This window comes from Pleurodeles waltl, chromosome 2_2 (assembly GCF_031143425.1).
Source record: "Pleurodeles waltl isolate 20211129_DDA chromosome 2_2, aPleWal1.hap1.20221129, whole genome shotgun sequence".
Taxonomy (NCBI): Eukaryota; Metazoa; Chordata; class Amphibia; order Caudata; family Salamandridae; genus Pleurodeles; species Pleurodeles waltl.
In genome coordinates, this window is record NC_090439.1 from 372885165 (window position 1) to 372903800 (window position 18636).

Consider the following 18636-nt stretch of genomic DNA (forward strand, 5'->3'; position numbering starts at 1 on the left):
GGCTTGTGTTTGGGTGGGGATGGGTTCATGACCTTCTGGGTAGGGGGTGGAGGAGTGTCCTCGGGATGGGGGCCGGAGTGCCACTCTTGTTCCCCTTAGTGGTGGGGGAACTCTTAGGGGGATGAACAGGAGTGAAGTGAAAGGTGGAGCGACTGGCATGGGGGAAGGGATCTTTCCTCTTAAGGGCAGGATGGGGAGTGGGGTTGGGAAGAAGTCAATGCGGGAAAGGAAAAGCTTCTTAGGACCAGTGGGGTGGGGTGTAGGAGGGGGAATGGGAGTGGAGGTGCAGGAAGTGGTTCTAGGAGGGGGAGGGGTGCCTGACTTGGGTACAGGAGTATAGATAGTGTGTGTGTATGAGGTGGATGACTGTTGGGTGTCTGGGTGGGAGCATTTATGTGTCTTTGGAGGGGGGCAGGCCGGGTGGGGGAAGACAAGCAGGACCTGTGGATGTATGTTGTGGTGGTGTCTCCAAGTGAGGTGGGTGTGCTGTATGAGGCGGTGATGGTGGTGGTGGTGATTGTACATCTGGTGTGGGGGTGCATGTCTGCAGGACTGCTGTTTGTGGTGACTGTGGCAAGGTTGTACAGGTGGCAGGATCTGAGACTGTTGATGCAGTTCATGCAGGTGTAAGTGCTGATGTGACTGTGAGGGAGGAGGAGGATGGGGAGACATTTTTGGAAGTGGCTGTTGTTGTGTGTGCATCTGTGTGTTGGCTGTGTGTGTGTGCTTGTGGAGTGAAGTGTGGTGCCTGTGTATGGCTGTGCAAGTCCTGTCTGTTGTTCTGGGTGCTTGCTTGTCAGAATGTGTGAGTGGAATGGGTTGGGGGAGAGGCGACAGTAACTGAGAAGAGGTAGTTGGAGGGGGTACGGAAGAAACAGGGACACTGGCTGCCGTCAGAGAGGAGGCTAGAGCCCGAAATGATCTCCATAGGGCTGCCAAGCCACTGTGAATACTCTCCAGGAAGGCATTACATTGCTGCATCTGGGATGCCAGTCCCTGGATGGCATTCACTATGGTTGACTACCCTACAGAGATGGATCTCAGGAGGTCAATAGTCTCCTCACTGAGGGCAGCAGGGCTGACTGGGGCATGGCCTGAGGTGCCTGGGGGAAGGAGACACCCACCCTCCTGGGTGAGCGGACATGGTCAACTGGGTGGGAGACTACTGGGATGGCGGTGCTTGTACAGGGTGGCTGAAGATCTTGCAGCTGGGGGGTCCCAGAGGGGTGCACCCCCACCAGGGAGCTTTCATCAGAGGAGGAATAGTAGTATCATCTCCAGTCCCCCTTGTGGTGCTTCCCTCCCCCTCCAACCCATTGGTCCCCTCAGCGTCAGTGGACACCTGTGTCCCGTGGGCTGCAACTCCCTCATTCACCAGTGGCCCTGCTTCTTCGCCAGATGATGCTAATGCACACATAAACAGGATGACAAAAGGAGAGAGGGTGGGGGAGAAAGAAAGGGAGCACAGGGTCAATCACAGCAACAACAGCACAAATGGCATACAGATCACAATCACTCCCTGGGACTTACATTGTGAAGTATGGACCACAGTAACAAACCATTGCCTAGGTACTACAGCAGGAAGGAACCCAAACACTACCATCTGCACACCTACTGGGATCAACTAAGTCCTGTCTGCCATGGTATGCTAGCTACCATGCCAGGCAACAAAAACAAAATACCACACACTCTGTACTCACTCTCTTGTAGCTGCTATGCTGCCTTCAACCGCCCATCCATCTCAGGATTGGCGACCGCCAGTATGCGAGCCATTAGGGTGGTCAGGCTCTGACAGGCACCCCTCCCTCATTGGAAGGCCATCCCAGCTGGGCCTGCGCAGTCTTCCAGGCCCAGTGTCTCAGGTCCTCCCACTGTTTCCTGGAGTGGGTGCTCTGCCAGCTATAGACCCCAAGGGCCCGCACTTCCTTGGCAATGGCACTCTGCAACCCCTTCTTCTGATAGGCACTGACCTGCAGAGGAAATACATTTGCCCCTCATCAAGGACACACATGGTCCATTCCACTGCATTCACATTCCCTGCAGTCATAACCTTCCCTAATGCAACACTGCTGGCACACACAGACATCTACATACAGCCATGTCTCATGCAATGCACCCATCATGTACTCACCAGTTGGTCTGGAGGCCTGTACAACTGCCCATACAGGGGTAGGACCCCATCCACGAGCTTCTTCAACTCCTCCGCCGTGCAGGCTGGGGCCCTTTCTCCTGTGGCACTGGCCATGGCAAATTCCAGACACAGGTCACAGCAGCACATGCAGTGGACATGTATCACCATGGAAAGTCAGGAATTAAGTCAAGTTTTAGAAAGAAAATGGTGGTCTCGTCCACAGCGGTGAACACCGTCAACGCCGTCACCGCTGGCGTTGATCATCGTTCGTTCCTATACTCCTTAGAGCCCCATATTAGCCAATGAGGAATAGCACAGCTGTGCAGACCGCCTACTGCCAGGATGCCTAACACCGGCACAGTGAGGTCCCTTCCACCTATCCCTGCATACAGGACAGGCGATTGCCATTTCCTACTGATGGTACTCATTTTTTGAATTTATATGTGCGTCATTGGAGTCGACTGTACCCACCTAGACAAAGCTGTGTGTACTATGATGTTGTGGGTCCATAGATCCTGTAGTCACACCCATTTTACTTTTGGCTCACCTAGATACTAACCACTGTGGAGGAATGGGAGGAGGAGGCAAGCACCCGTGTACAGACCCCTTGTGGACTTGGCTACAATGGAAGACAGGAACATCGTACATACCTATCGTCTGGACAGGGCAACAATCACATAGCTGTGTGCACAATTGGAGCCTGATCTGATACTTGCTATCCGTAGCACCACAGCAATTCCCCCTCTTGCGCAGGTACTGTCAGAGCTCCATTTTCTGGTAATTGCTTCCTTCCAGGTGACTGTTGGCTTGGCTGCTGGAATATCACAGCCAATGTTCTTGATTGTGCTTGGAAGGGTTTTGGCTGCCTTGCTAAAATACATGAGCAGCTACATCACATTACTCCAGGTTAATGATTTGCCTATTTTGAAGGCTGGATTCTATGCAATGGGACGCACATCACATGTCATTGGGGCCATCGACAGGACCCATATTGCCTTAGTCCATTCCAGGGCAAATGAACAGGTGTACAGGAATAGGAAGAGTTTCCTCTCTCTCAATGTCCAGATGCTGTTCCTTGCTGACCAGTACATCTCCCACATCACTGCCAAGTATGACTACAGAGGCACAGCGTGTGGCTCATAGGTAAACTTGAGTCCCCACCCAATGTATGTCATTGTATGCCTATTGGAGTCATGCACCATGCCATTGTGCATAGCTAATGTGTGTCCCTCACTTCTTCCATGTGACTCCAGCTACCCAAATCTGTCCTGGCTGTTGACCCCTGTTAGGAATCTGAGAATAGTGACGGAAAATCGGTAAAATGATGGACATGGGCATACTAGGAGGATTGTGGAACGCACATTTGGCATCCTGAAAGCCAGGTTCAGGTGCCCCCATTTAATAGGTGGATCCCTATGCTACTCCCCCTGCGAAGGTCTGCCAGGTTGTGGTAGTCTGCTACATGCTGCACAATTTGGCCCTCAGACCCCATGTGCCCTATCTGCAGGAGGAGTGGGTGACAATGCACCTGGGGCAGCAGTGGACACTGAGGACAGTGAGGAGGAGGAGGTAGATGTGGACAACAAGACACATATCATTCAGTAGTACTTTCAATGACACTCAGGTAAGACTGTTGATCTATGCCTGTCTCCATTTTAGTAAAGTGCTGTGTGGCTGTGGTGTTGTGCCAGTCTCTACCTTTGCATCCCAATTTACTGTCACCTATGCCTTCCCTCATTGCAGATGTTGGTGTAGTCACAACAGTGTACTGATGTGATGTCTACAGACTGCTGGAACACATTTGTTGGATGAATTGACACATTACAGGATATTTGAACAGGATAATGTAGTTCAATACAGTTCAATACATTGCACATTTGTTACTGATACAGCATTATTTTTTATAGTTGTGTTCAAAGGTGTTTATTTGACTTTTACAAAAACAATGGAAAGTTCAGTTGAGTGGAGTGATAGGTCAGAAAAGTCCAGTGTAGTGGCCAAGTCTGTTTGTAGCACAGGTCCAGTGTCCATGGGGCCATAAGTAGAAGAACAATGGCAGTCTAAAGTGAACAAGGTAAATCAGTGAAACACAAGGGGAACATTCGGGAGGGCTCATTTCCTGGCAGTGATCTTGGTCTTGGCAACTGTCTCTGGTGTTTGTCTGGGTCACAAGGAAAATTTGCAGGGTGGTTCACCTTCTGCAGGGGGGTGCTGGTGGCTTTTGAGTCTAGTGGCAGGGCCTCCTGTCCACTAGCTGCAGCAGATGTGGAGGGCTGGTCAGTACACTGGCTGGTGGAAGGGGCCCACTGGTGTGTTGAGTACTCATAAATGATATTCGCCATGTCACTCAGAACCCCTGCAATGGAGGCCATGGTGGTATTCAAGGCTTGCAATTGTTGCATGACCTCCTGGTGGTGTTCTTCCTGAGGCTGCTCATTCTCATGCATGATGTTGATCACCTGCCCCATTCTGTCCTGATCCTGTCCAGGACATTTGTGAGGGCCTCCTGGGCAGTCAGTTCCCTGTGCTTGGCCTCCCTTTGGTGCACAGCTGTCGTTCGACTGTCCCTGGCTCCCTGTGCCTGTGTCCCATGAATGGTGTCCCCACTCCCACTTATACCAGGACCTTCATTGTATTCCCTGTGTGTTGTTGACTCAAGGCCCTGTACAGGTAGGCACACTACTGATTGATGTGCCCTGTGGATAGAGTTTTGGGGCATTGGCTTGTTGCTGTGGTGTTTGAGTCTGATGGCAGTCCTGTGGTGGACAGGCTGTTGGATGTTGCCGCCAATTGACCTGTGGTCCCAGATGGGCCAGGGAGTTCATCCAGATCAAGTCCTCCAGAGTTGCTGTCATCACTGAGGGCATCTTCTGGTGGTGGACTGGGTTGCCGTGGCACCTCCTCACCGCTGACATTGGCTGGTGCACCTGTGGGGATGTAAGTGATTTGTTTGGGTGAGTGTCTGTCACATATTCCACATTTCTACCTTTACCAATAATATTGGTGTTGTCCTCTCACATTTGGTAGTGTATGGTGATGGATTGTGGGATTGGTAGTTCAACATGCTGTTATGCATTGCCAGAGGGTATACATGCAGGGCTGGGAGCAATGTGCTTGCAGTGGGTATAGCATGCAGGGGTAGACATTTAGGTGTGGTGATTGGATGGTGCACTGTGTGGGATGAGTGGGGTGATGGGAGTCAGGGTGAGGGGGTGACATGGCATGCAGGTATAGGTGGTGGTAGATTGGTAATGGTGACTCACCAAAGTCCAGTCCTCAGGGTACTCCAGTGAGGCCCTTAGGATGCAGCATTGCATAGACTTTCTCCTGCCATGCTGTTTACTGGGGTGCGAGGTAGGGGCCCACCGACAGTCCTCCTGATGGGGAGCTGGTACCTTGCTGCAATGGAACACACCTTCCCCCATAGGTCGTTCCACCTCTTGCTTATGTAGACCCTTGTGCATGGGTTTCTTGCCTTGTGTTCACCCTGTCATAGCCCTATCTTCCTGGCAATGGAGATCTGCTGTACCTGTCCTCCAAACAGCTGTGGCTCTACCATGACTATTTCCTCCACCATCAACCGCAAGTCCTCATCAGTGAAATGTGGTGCTTTTGTGGGGACATGGTTATTTTGTGATGTGTGTGTTGTGCAGAGGGTGTTGAATGCTGTGGTGGGGTGTGTGGGGAGTGATGGATGAATGGGTAGTTGTAATGTGTGTGCAGTTAGCTCTGGGATTGGCCTGGCCAGGTGTAGCAGTCTTCTCGTGTTTGCAAAGGATTGTGGGTGATGTGGTGTGTGCTTTAAAGTGCTGATGGTGGGTGTGTGGGGTGTGTGTATTTGTGTCAGGTGTAGGCTTTTTGGACAGGCCAATGTTGTCTTGTTTTGTTTTTGGGTGGTCATTTCCGCGGCGGCGGTGAGGACCGCCAATGGTTTACTACAATTGAATATCCGCTGTGGGGATTCATGGGTCATTATTTAGAGGGCGTTATTTTGCTGGTGTAACGGTGTGGGTGCTAAACAGTTTATCACGTTCCTTGGGTCTGATGGATTTGTGGTTGTGGCTGGTTTCTGTCGGTTTTGTGTGTGTATGTCATAATCTGGAGGAATGATGTTCTCCTCCACAGCAGTATATTCGTGGCTGCCACCACGGCGGTATTCATAATTAACTGCCAATGTCATAGTGAGGACGTAAATGTTTTCTAGCACCTAAAACCAAAAACTACCACTGTGGACATCTAGCCACACTCGACCGGGGCAAAGTCAAAAGTGGTGGCCGCAGTGATGGAGCCCTGCTCATCTACACTGAGTGGGAGGCCTCGGTAAAAGTTTTTCCTTCACACATAGAACATTTCTGGAAGATTTCTCTCTAACAGGGACTAAGTCACAAGTTGAGGCCAACCTTGCTGGAGCACTCTTTGGATACATGGAGAGGGAGGCCTCGGTCAAGTTTCAACGATTAGACTTAGGCACTTTTTCTGGAAGATTTCCTCCAGTCTGGAGAAATTCAAAAGTTGAGGTCGACCACAATGGAAGCCTCCTCGGATACACTGTGCAGGAGGCCACAGTAAAACATTTACTTTTGGACTTTTTTGGAACTTCTCTTCTCCAACACCAGATGGTCTTCCTCAGAAAGCTGATTTAGATACAATGTCATCAGATTGCCTTTCTGTGAGCCCCCGGGCAAATCCTGGAAGTCTGGGTTTCCGGCGCTTTTCGGCAGGACAAGCCTGTTAGTCAGGCTGGGTCGCAGTTGACTTGGACAGCTTGACTCTCGACGTTGGATCAGTGCACTTATGGAGCTTTTTTTCAAAGTTGCGCTAAACTTCTGGATCTTCTTCCAGAAGTACTTTTAAGGTTCTTCAAGTATCCACAACTCACCCTAAAGTTCCAGAAGCTCTGGGTTGCTCCTGGGGGCTTAGAACTTCATCTCCCAGAATGCACCTGGTCAAAATCCTTAAAAGGCCACTCAGCACTACACAGCTAGGCTATTCTTGCAGTACTTGATGCAGGGGACTCTGGTCCGTTCCTTTGTACCTGTATCTTACAGGGAGATCCTTCCTGGAGCTGTAGAAGTAAGGCAAAGTCCTTTTCTTGGTGAAGTCCAAAGTGTACCGCTGGTGCAGTGCTTCTGTGTGCAGGGTCCAGGTGCAGGCTAGGGGTCCAGTATGGCGGCCCATCTTTTTCTTGTTTTTTTCCAGCAGAGATCTTAAGTGTGAGGCAGCTCTGCCATATTTATCCTTGCACCTGGGGTGGAAAGCAAGGGGGTGCTCCTGCCTAACCATGTGCAGGCCACTACCCTCTTGAGTGTCCACTTCCTGGGAAGTGTGGCAAACATCAATCCCAGAGAGCAACATTCTACAAAAATCCAAGATGTCAAAAATTAAATCTTAGAGTTTAGATCTGGCTCAGTCCATCCACTGGTGTGGCTACGTTTCGCTTAACACATCCCTTTCAAGCCCTCTATTAATCTAATCGAGGGGCACCTGGCTATCTGGGGCTGCAAGAAATGGAGGACATCCAATTGCTGTCCCAAATGTCCTTCCCACCTTTGAAGTCCACTTTGGCTGCTCTCCCCCCATCCTGTTCTACCATCTGCTGAGACAGATCTCCTCCCACCAGATGCTTTGTTTGTTTCAGCCCAGGCCACTTCACACCTCATCAAAGCAGCCTCGCTCAGGCTGCCAGAGGTTGACCATTCAGAGAAGGGTTCTACATGTTGAAGTTGGTAACTTTTAGCAAGAGTTCTAAAATACTTTCCCTGTTCAAGTTATATTAAATTCAACAGTGGAAAGTTGTTGGAATTATTGTAACTTTTTATCTGATGCCAAACATGCTATATTTAGCTCTTTCCTTTAGAAAATAAGACTTTATTACTTTAAAATAAAGTCACTCTGTGTTAGCCTATGGAGCCAATTCACTACAATGGGTAAAATGAATTTGGCTATTTTTCCCTCACCAGGACATTTAAAACATATTTTATAAAATCCATGCTTATAGATACACTACACCCAAACCCTGAGGGGCACTTTAATGCATACTTTACAGGTGAGTTACATGAGAAAATAAGGTAGCTTAGGACTTTGAAGCACTTTTAATTCCAAAGTTAAATTTGGGGTTAACTTTAACTTAAAATCAGCCAGCAAGGCAGGCCTGCTTTTTAAATGACACTGGGCACCACTGCAGTGCACCTATGAGTGTATTATCTATACTAGGGCCCCTAAACTTACATGCCCTACCATATACTAGGGACTTATAGGTAGGTTGGTAGTCAACTATAATCATCCTAATTTGTGTATACTATTGTAATCAGAGCACAGGTCCTGGGACTGTTTAGCAGTGCCCAGGGCACCATCAGAGGCAGGAAAACACCAGTAAGAGTGAAATATTCCAGCAAGAATTGAGGGGGCTTCTGCATTCAGCCCAGTTTTCCAACACTAGCACAAACATATTGAATCCAACATTACTATAATTTCTATGTGACAGCTCAATTATCTTGGAATGTGGGCTTTGTTAGCTTCCAATTATAGGTTGATTCAGGAACTACCAGTAATTTTATGGATCAAACCTTTGCTGCATTTTGTGGCATTGCATGTGAATAGAAAGATCAGGTTGACAAAGTCAAAACTCTTGATGGTAATGTTATAGGTCAGGTCCCATAGCACATGCCGCTACTGCCTTGGCACTTGATATAGAGGGAATGAATAGAGAGGTGATTAGATTCAACCAGATATAAGCACCACAGTTTCAGGCTATTTTGGGCATACCATTGTTAGAAACCCATAATCCAATGCATAGATTGGAAAAAATCATGAGATTACCTTCAGTTCTTCCTATTGCAGAGACCAGTGTTTGCAAGTAGATTCTAATTTTTTGCCAAACAAGACGGCAGCAGTATGCCTGGGTGTGGCCGTGCCTCAGATACCCCCATGCTTTCAAGACCTTGCAAACATTTTTGATAAAAAAGGCTACTACTCTCCTACCTCATCGCCCATATGATTGCCAGATCTATCTGCTGCCTGCGGCCACCATACCATGTAGTACGATATATGTATTAACAGAAAAAGAAAACCTCCAACTTAAAGAATATCTAGATTAAATGATAAGGAACAGATTAATCAGGATGTCCTGTTCCCCAGCTCTTCCTCTTTATTCTTTGCACCAAAGAAGAGAGGTGAGCTACCTGCCTGCATAGAATATAGAGCCCTAAATGATGTCACTGTGAAGAACCACTATGCTCTACCTCTCATTTCCAGTCTAATAGATCAAGTAAAGGATGCTTGGTTTTCACCAAACTAGATCACGGGGGGGAGGCTATCATTTAGTGAGAGTGAGGTAAGGGGATGAGTGGAAAATGCATTTTATACTAAGTTTGGGTTGTATGAATATCTGGTGATGCTGTTTGGGTTATGTAATGCCCCAGCTGCCTTCAGTTCTTCATAACGTACGTGTTGAGGGAGTTCCTGGATGTGTTTATAGTGGCTTATCTTGATGTCATTCTAGTATATTCTCCGTCCATGACAGAACATGAGAAACATGCCAGAGCAGTGATAAAACAGTTATGAGATAATCAACTCTTTGTCAAAACGGAGAAAGGTGAATTTCATACATCTGAGGTCCTTTTTGTAGTTTATTCTTTCTTCCAAGGGTTGGAGCCACAGAAGGTTAACATCATTTTGCAATGGTGATTCCCTAAATCTTTGAAGGAAGTACAAAGTTTTCCTGGGTTTGCTAAATTTTACTAGCGATTCATGTATTATTTTTCCACCCTGGTAACTTCTATAACACAGTTGTTAAAAAAGTAGCAGTTTTTAAATGGACTGAGACAGCAGAACTGGCCTTTCAGCAATTTAAAAAGTCTTTTACTAATGCCCTGATTCTGCATCATTCCCAATACTTCTCAACCATTTATTGTAGAGGCAGATGCCTCTCAGATGGCAGTCGGAGGGAGAACCCTGTCAAAGAGAAACGAGAAAACAAACAAACTGCATCCAGTCACCTATTTTTCTCATAAACTTAGTCTAGGTGAAGCAAATTAATCCATTTGTGACAAAGAGCTCCTAGCGATCCAAAAGGCCTTTGAATAATGGAGGTATTACTTGATGAGCCCCTTGCATACTGTCACTGTAATTACTGATCACCAAAATCTTAAACGTCTAAAGTCTGCCAATGAGACAGTACGTTAGACTCAATTCTTTACTGCCAATGATTTTGTAATATAATTCCAGCAGACAGACAATATGTTAAAGCGGATGCTTTATCACATTTATGATACAAAGTAGAAGAACATAAATCTGAAAGACCTCTCATCATTTCCTCAGACCTTGTCTTAGGGGCGATAATTTCTAATTTCCTTCTTAGCAGATATGACTGCAACACAGCAAGCTATGGAAGCACAACAGATTTTGCAGAAAGACGAGTATAAGATTAAAGACAATGGCACTCATTACAACCCTGGCGGTTGGTGTATAATTGGCGGTAATACCACGAACAGGCTGGCTGTAATTACCACCAAATTATGACCATGGGGGATAGATCTCAGATAGACAGCCACTTTACCACACCGACCGCCAGGGCGGAAGCAACTGGCACCACGGCAGTAGCCGCCTACAGCCAGGGGGAAGTCAATGTTCTGCCCACCGTATTAAGACATGGCAATCCGCCACCTTTTCCGGGGCGGTACCAACGACATCAAAAGCCTGGTGGAAACTGAGCTCAGAAGGGAAAGAACTTACCATTGGAAATACAGGGAACAACCATGCCGCCATGGAGCCTGAGCTGCATGTCTTCCCCATGCTCTTCTACATGCTGTTCCACCACGAACACCAACAACGGCGAAGACGACGATGGAGAGTACAACCACCTAGCACACAAAGGAGGGGGAGAGAGTGACACACACTCACACAACACACACCCGACATATGCACACCATACACACAACCAGATGCACAAGAAAACAAGTTATTCCTCCTAAATCAGCTGAATAATGCAAGGATAAAATGGATTTACTAAAGTGAGTCTTATAATATCAACACAGTATAAAAATAACTTAGCCAATATTACCGATATTTGCAATTGTACAGTTCAAGGGACACTGCCCAGTCCTCAGTTTGCGTGGGTCACGTGGCCATAGGCCAAAGTCCAAGGCCCCACTTGTAACCTGCATCAACATGAAGAGAACACTGCAGGGGCATCAGTTGGATAAATAGGCAGGCACCTCAGGGAGAAGGGGGATGGGGGCACCTCAGCTGGGAGATGATACAAGACCACTGGTTCTGGAGGGAGCAACATGCCCTGTGCTTGGTCTTGGGGAGTGCAAGGCCACAGTCTCTCAAGTGGGTGACTTGCCCACATGCTCTGGAGGGGACAACATGCCCTGTGCTTGATCCTGGGGAGTGCACGTCCACAGTCTCTCAGGTGGGTGACTTGCCCACATGCTCTGGAGGGGGCAACATGCCCTGTGCTTGGTCCTGGGGAGTGCAAGGCCACAGTCTCTCAAGTGGGTGACTTGCCCACATGCTCTGGAGTGGGCATCATGCCCTGTGCTCTTGATCCTGGGGAGCCTGGGGTTGGTGGGTGTCTTACCCACTGGGTCTGGAGGGGGCATTGTGCCCTGTGCTCTTGATCCTGGGGTTGCTGGGGTTGTTGGGTGTCTTACCCACTGGTTCTGGAGGGGGCACCATGCCCTGTGCTCATGGTGGGGGGAGGCTCCAGCCTATCCCCTGCACCCTCAGATGGCTGCACAACCATGGTTGGTGGGAGGGGCCCCATCAGAGTTCCTGCCCCAGGCCTCCTACCATTCCTGCCTGCTGGTGCTGGCTCCTTGGTCTTCATGGCAGCAGCTGGGGCAGGCTCCTTGGTCTTCCTGGCAGCAGCTGGGGCAGGCTTCTTGGTCTCCCAGGCAGCAGCTGGGGCGGGGTCCTTGGTCTTCTTGGCAGCAGCTGGGACAGGCTCCTTGGTTTTCCTGGCAGCAGCTGGGACAGGCTCCTTACCCTTGAGGCTGCCTGGTGTAGGCTCCTTCACCCTCAGGACATGTGCCCTGGATTCTTTCCCACCGCAAGTGGATATGGTGACTACTGGGCCCGTGGACTGGGTGGCTGAGGTGCTTGACTGGGTTTTTGCCACCGTGGCCAGACGTGCAAGACAGGGGAGGGGTAAGGAAGAGGTCAATGGAGGATAGGAAAAGCTTTTTAGGGACATTGGGGCAGGAAGAGGGAGAAGGGTTTGAGAGTGGAGGAAGAGCGAGTGGTTATAGGAGGTGTCTGTCTGCTGATTTTGGGTGCAAGTGCATGGGCTGGATGGCTGTTGGGTGTCTGAGTGCTTGTGTTTGGTTGAGGTGCCTGGGGTGAAGGAGATGCCCACCCTCCTATGTGAGCGGGCACAGGCAACTCGATGAGGGGCTGCTGGGAGGGCAGTGCTGTTACAGGGTGGCGGCTATACCTGTAGCTGTGGTGGTCACAGAGGTGTCCGCCACCACCAGGGAGCTTCCATTGGAGGAGGTGTCTGTCTCTGAACTGTCCCCTCCAGTCTCTGCTGTGGTTCTCCCCTCGCCTTCCGTCTCACTGGTGCCCTCAGCATCAGTGGACACCACCTCCTTGGTCCTGTGGGATGCAGCTCCCTCCGTCGCCGGTGTCTCTGCTTCTCCACCAGATGATGCTAATGCACATAAGGACAGGGTTACAAAACAAAAAGGAGGGGAGAGACAAAGGATACACTTGATCAATGGCTGCATCAACACCACCGTTGACATACACAGCACACTCACACACAGGGTACAGGTCTACACACTATGCATTGCACTACCAGTGATATTGCTAGCCACCAAGGCATGGGGATAGGCACACACCAGCAAATCCAGCACACCTGGGACGCACACAGCATTGACCAGTAGTGGATGCCTACGGGCTAGGTAGCAGGATTATCCCTTCTGCATCCTTGCCACCAGGGGACCTATGCGGCAATGTCAGGCCTGGCCTAGAAGCAGCCACTGACACACATCCCCCATCCGGATACCACGCTACCATGCATTAAATTGTAATGATGGCCACTGTACTCACCCCCTTGTGGCTGCTGTGATGCCCTCAAGCGCCCATCCAGTTCAGGATGGGCCACTGCCAGTATCCTGGCCATCAGGGGGATCAGGGTTCGACGGGCACCCTGTCCTCATTAGGAAGCGATCCGCAGCTGGGCCTCTGCTGTTTTCTGTGCCTAGCATCTCAGGTCCTCTCACCGTTTCCGACAGTGGGTGCTCTGCTTGCCATAGACCCCCAGGGTACACACGTCCTTGGTGATTGCACAACATATACCTTTCTTTTGATGGGCACTGATCTGCAGAGGGAATACACACAGGAAAACAGTATTAGTCAGACAGTCCTGCCTGTTACACCTATGGCCCACCATACCCCTTCACATCACCATTTACACACACATGGCCCAGCACACAACCTGAACGCCACCCAGGGGATATCCACCCATCCCCCCTTACACAATGGCTTCACACACCACTCCATGCATTCATGCGACATGCATCGTGCCAACAGTGTACTCACCTGTTGGTCTGGAAGCCCATACAGCAGTCCATACTGGGGTAGGACCCCATCCACCAGTCTCTCCAACTCTGCCGAAGTGAAGGCAGGGGCCCTTTCCCCAGTCACACAAGCCATGGTAGGTTCCAGACACAGGTCACAGCAGCACGTGCAGTGTAGGTCCTCTCCTTATGAAGGTCAGGTAGCAAGTGAGGAATATTATAGAAAATGGCGGTCACGCCCATGGCGGTGCATACCATCACCTCTGGCTTACATCACCATTGGCCACTGTAACCCATAGGGCCCAATGTTAGCCAATGAGGAGTTGCACGGCAGTTCCCGACCGACTCCTGCAACCGCGCGTAACGTCAGCAGAATTACCTCACTTCCACCTGTCCCTCCAGACAGGACAGGCAGATGCCATTTCAGGGGGGGGACAGGTCCTGGATAATTACTATGTCACTCTTTAAATTTGGACATGCAGGATAATTCTCACTGACCCATTACAATTTGACATCATGCATCGTACTGTTGTTGCTCCATTGTTCTGTTTGTGACCGTCTCCGCACTCTTTTGTCCCTTAGATTGCTATCAGTGCAGATGAATAGGAGATGGAGACATACCCCTGTGTAGAGACCCCTGGCGGACTTGGCAAAAATGAAGGACAGGCACATTATCCTCACCTATACACTCGACAGGGCCACAATCCCAGAGCTGTGTGCCCAATTGGAACCTGACCTGATATCTGTGATCCCCACTGGGATCCCCCTTCTTGTTCAAGTTCTAACGGTGCTCCATTTCCTGGCAACTGGTTCTTTCCAAGTGATAGTGGGCTTAGCAGCAGGCATGCCACAGCCAATGTTCTCAATTGTGCTGACCAGAGTGTTGTCTGCCCCAATTAAACACATGTGCAGCTACATTGTATTTCCCCAGGTGGAAGATTTGGACACAGTGAAGGCTGATTTCTATGCAATGGGACACATCCCCAACATAATTGGTGCGATTAATGGAACACATATTGCATTTGTCCCCCCGTCAAAAGGAACAGGTGTACAGAAATTGTAAAAGTTTCCACTCAATGAATGTACAGGTGGTGTACTTGGTGGACCAGTACATCTCCCAGGCCAATGCTTAGTATCCTGGGTCGGTGCATGATGCCTTTGTCCTGAGGAATAGAAGCATCCCAAATGTGATGGCCCAACTACAGAGGCACATGGTGTGGCTATTAGGTGAGCCCTGGTCCCCATCCAGTATATGTTGGTCTGTGGGTATGGTATGGGCCATACGGGATAGTGTGTGGCAAAATGTTGTCCCTCAATATTTGCAGGTGACTCTGGTTACCCCAACCTATCATGGCTACTGACCCCTGTGAGGAATGCCAGGACAAGGGCAGAAGAACGTTATAATGAGGCACATGGGCGAACTAGAAGGATCATAGAAAGAACTTTTGGCCTCCTGGAGGCCAGTTTTCGGTGCCTCAATCTAACAGGTGGATCCCTGTGCTACTCACCCGAGAAGGTCTGCCAGATAATAGTGGCATGCTGCATGTTGCACAACCTTGCCCTGAGACTCCATGTACCTTTTTCTGCAGGAGGAGGAGGAGGCTAGAGATGCCCCTGTGACAGAAGTGGACCCTGTGGACAGTGAGGATGAGAAGGCAGAGGATGAGGATGAGGACAACAGAACAGCAGTGATCAGACAATATTTCCATTGACACACAGGTAAGACAGTGTTACTTCACATTTCATTGTCATTATTTTTAAATTCTATGGCACTGGAATGCTGTTATATCCCACTTTTACGCCCATTTACTGTACCCTCTGCAATTATTTTGACAGATGTTGGTGCCTCACAATAGCTCCTGGTGTGATCACTGCAGCCAACTACAGGTCTTTCATATGTGCTCATTTAATGTACAGTTGAATTGCAATGTTTGTACATGGTTAAATGTATACATACTTAAAAATGTGACATACTTCATACTTCTATTTTTTTCAGGGGTGTTTATTGAAGTGCTAAGATATTGAGGGGCAAGTGCAATGAGATGGGGTGATAATGGAGGAGATTCCAGGGTATAGTTCCAGTCTGTGGCACAGGTGCATTGTCCATGGGGACATAGGAAGGGGAGCAATGGCAGTTCAAGGTAGACAGGGTGACAGAGTGGGACCCAAGGGTGACAATCAGGAGAGTCTCATTTCCTGGCGGGGGTCTTGACAATAGTCTCTGGCTTCTGCCTGGATCGCAGGGAACATTTGCGGGGTGGTTCTCCTTCTGCAGGGGGAGGGGTGCTGGTGGCCTGTTGGTCCTGTGGCGGGCCTCCTGTCCACTAGCAGTCCGCAGAGGTGGAAGGCAGTTCAGATGTCTGGCTAATGGCATGGGCCTGCTGTTATGATACTGCCTCCCTCCTAATATTGGCCATTTCTGCCAGCACCCCTGCTATGGAAACCAGGGTGGTGGTGTTGGCCTGCAAGTCCTCCGTGGTCCTCTGGTACTGTCCCTCCTGCAGCTGCCTATTCTCCTGCACATTGTCCAGGATCTGGCCCATCGTGTCCTGGGAATGTTGGTATGCTCCCAGGATCTCTGCAAGTGCCTCCTGGAGAGTCGGTTTCCTGGGCCTGTCCTCCCCATGTTGTACAGCACTCCTCCCACTTTCCCTGTTGTCGTGTGCCTCAGCCCCCTGAACCGTGATCCCACTGACCCCAGGTCCCTCATGGTCATGGGTTTGAGGTGTGCCCTGGGGTCCCTGTAGAGGTGGACATACTGCTGATTGACGTGTCCTGGCACAGAGGCTTGGGTACGCTGGGTGCGTGCTGTGGTGATATTTCCAGATGGGGGAGGCTCTGTGGTTGTCTGTGACTGGGCTTGGGTATCCAACTGTCCAGAAGTCCCTGATGGGCCAGGTTGGTCATCCAGATCCAGGCGACCAGAGTTGCTGTCATCCCTGTGGGCCTCTTCAGTTGGGGAAGAGGATATTGCTGGCACCTCCTCTCCAGTGACATTGGCTGGGATACCTGTGGGGATGTAAATTATGTTTATTGTTTCTGTGTGTGACATATTGTGCATCTGTGGATTGCCCTCTTTGGTTGTAATTGCCCTGTCAGCTTTCACTTGTGTAAGTTGGTATGTGGTGGGCTAGCTGATTTTATCTAGTTTGCATGCTTTAGTGATAGGTGTCCATGCAGGGCTGTGTGTGATGTTCATGCATTGGTAGGGCATGCAGTGCTTGGCATTGGGATGAGTGAGATGTGACGGTGGGGTGTGTAGGAGGTGGTACAGTGATAGGAGTGAGGTTGAGGGTGAGGGTATATGATGGTGTGCAGGTAGGGGGGTGAAAATAGTAGAGAGTTGAATCACCAGAGTCTAGTCCTTCTCCTACTCCAGTGTGTCCCTCAGGAAGCATGATTGCCAAGACTTGCTCCTCCCATGCTGTAAGTTGCTGTTGAGGAGGTGGGGGTCCACCACCAATCCTCTGTACATCGAGTTGGTGTCTTGCTGCAATGGAACGTACCTTCCCCCGTAGGTCATTCCACCTGTTCCTGATGTCATCCCTAGTTCTTAGGTGCTGTCCCACGACATTGACCCTGTCCATGATTCTCCGCCATAGCTCCATCTTCCTTGCTATCGATATCTGCTGCACTTGTGCTCCAATTAGCTGTGGGTCTACCCTGATGATTTTCTCCACTATGACCCTTAGCTCCTCCTCTAAGAATCTGGAGTGTCTTTGTGGTGTCAGGGTGTTGTGTGAGTTGTGTAGGTGAGGATCTATAGGATGATGTGTTGGGGTGTGTGATATGGGGTGCGTGGGTGATGTGTAGGTGTAGGTAGTGTGTGGCTCTGGTTTTGTCTGTGGTTGTGGTGTCTGTCCCGTGCCAATCATTTGTATTCATAAAGGGTTGAGAGTAATGTGTGTGTGTGTGCGTATGTTTTGTAGTGGTGTGGGTGTGTGGGTGTGGTGTGTGTATTGGTGTCAGGTGTGTGTTGTTTGAATTGTCCAATGTGGTGTTGTTTTGTGTGAGTGTGTGTATTTTGAGTGCAGCAATATGTACCCCCAATGATTTACCACCATTGAAGGTCCGCCATGGTGATTCGTGGGTCATAATGTGATGGGCGTTGTTCTGTTGGCGTAACGGTGTGGGTTTGGATACCGCCAGTTCTTCACTGACCTTTTGGCTGGCGGATTTGTGTCTGTGGCTGAATATTCACGGAGTGGCGTGTGTGTCATAATATGGTGAACGGATATCCGCCGCTGCTGCGGTACGTTGGCAGCAGTCAGCGTGGCGGTAAGTGGAATTTACCACCAATGTCATAATGAGGGCCAATGTGTATTATGTAAAGGACAGGGTGTTTGTCCCCCTATACACCCTTACATCAACAGACACTATATTGGTGTCATACTCATGTACTAGCTAGACATGCAGGAGAAAAGAAGATCTTAGAATTGGTTAGGTGTCATTTTTGGTGGCCTACTCTTGTGACTGATACAAAACAATATGTTCAACAATGTGCTGTTTTTGCCCAGAACAAAGGTCTCCATCAAGCACCTGTCAGCCTTTTGGGCCCATTATGGCATACAATTTTGTAGTAGAACTACCCAAAAGTGATCATGGTTGCACTACAATTTTGGTTACAGTAGACATGTTTTCCAAAATGGCTCTTTTTACAATGTTACCTGGTTTACCCACTTCCGAAGCACGTGCAGACACCTTTTTCTAATCCATAGTACGTTTGCATGGTCTACCTTCCATCATTATGTCCAATTGTGATCCTCCATTTATATTACAGTTTTGGAAAGCCTTTTGTGGGTCTTACAGATAGATGTCCATTTGTCCACGGGTTACCACCCACAAACTGATGGCCACACTGAAAGGGTTAATCAATGTTTAGAGCAATACATCAGGTTCTACCAAGGTTACCTCATTTCAATGCAACTATGGTCTCCATCCCCGTTTTCTGTTATCATGCTTCACCCGTATCACTGAGGT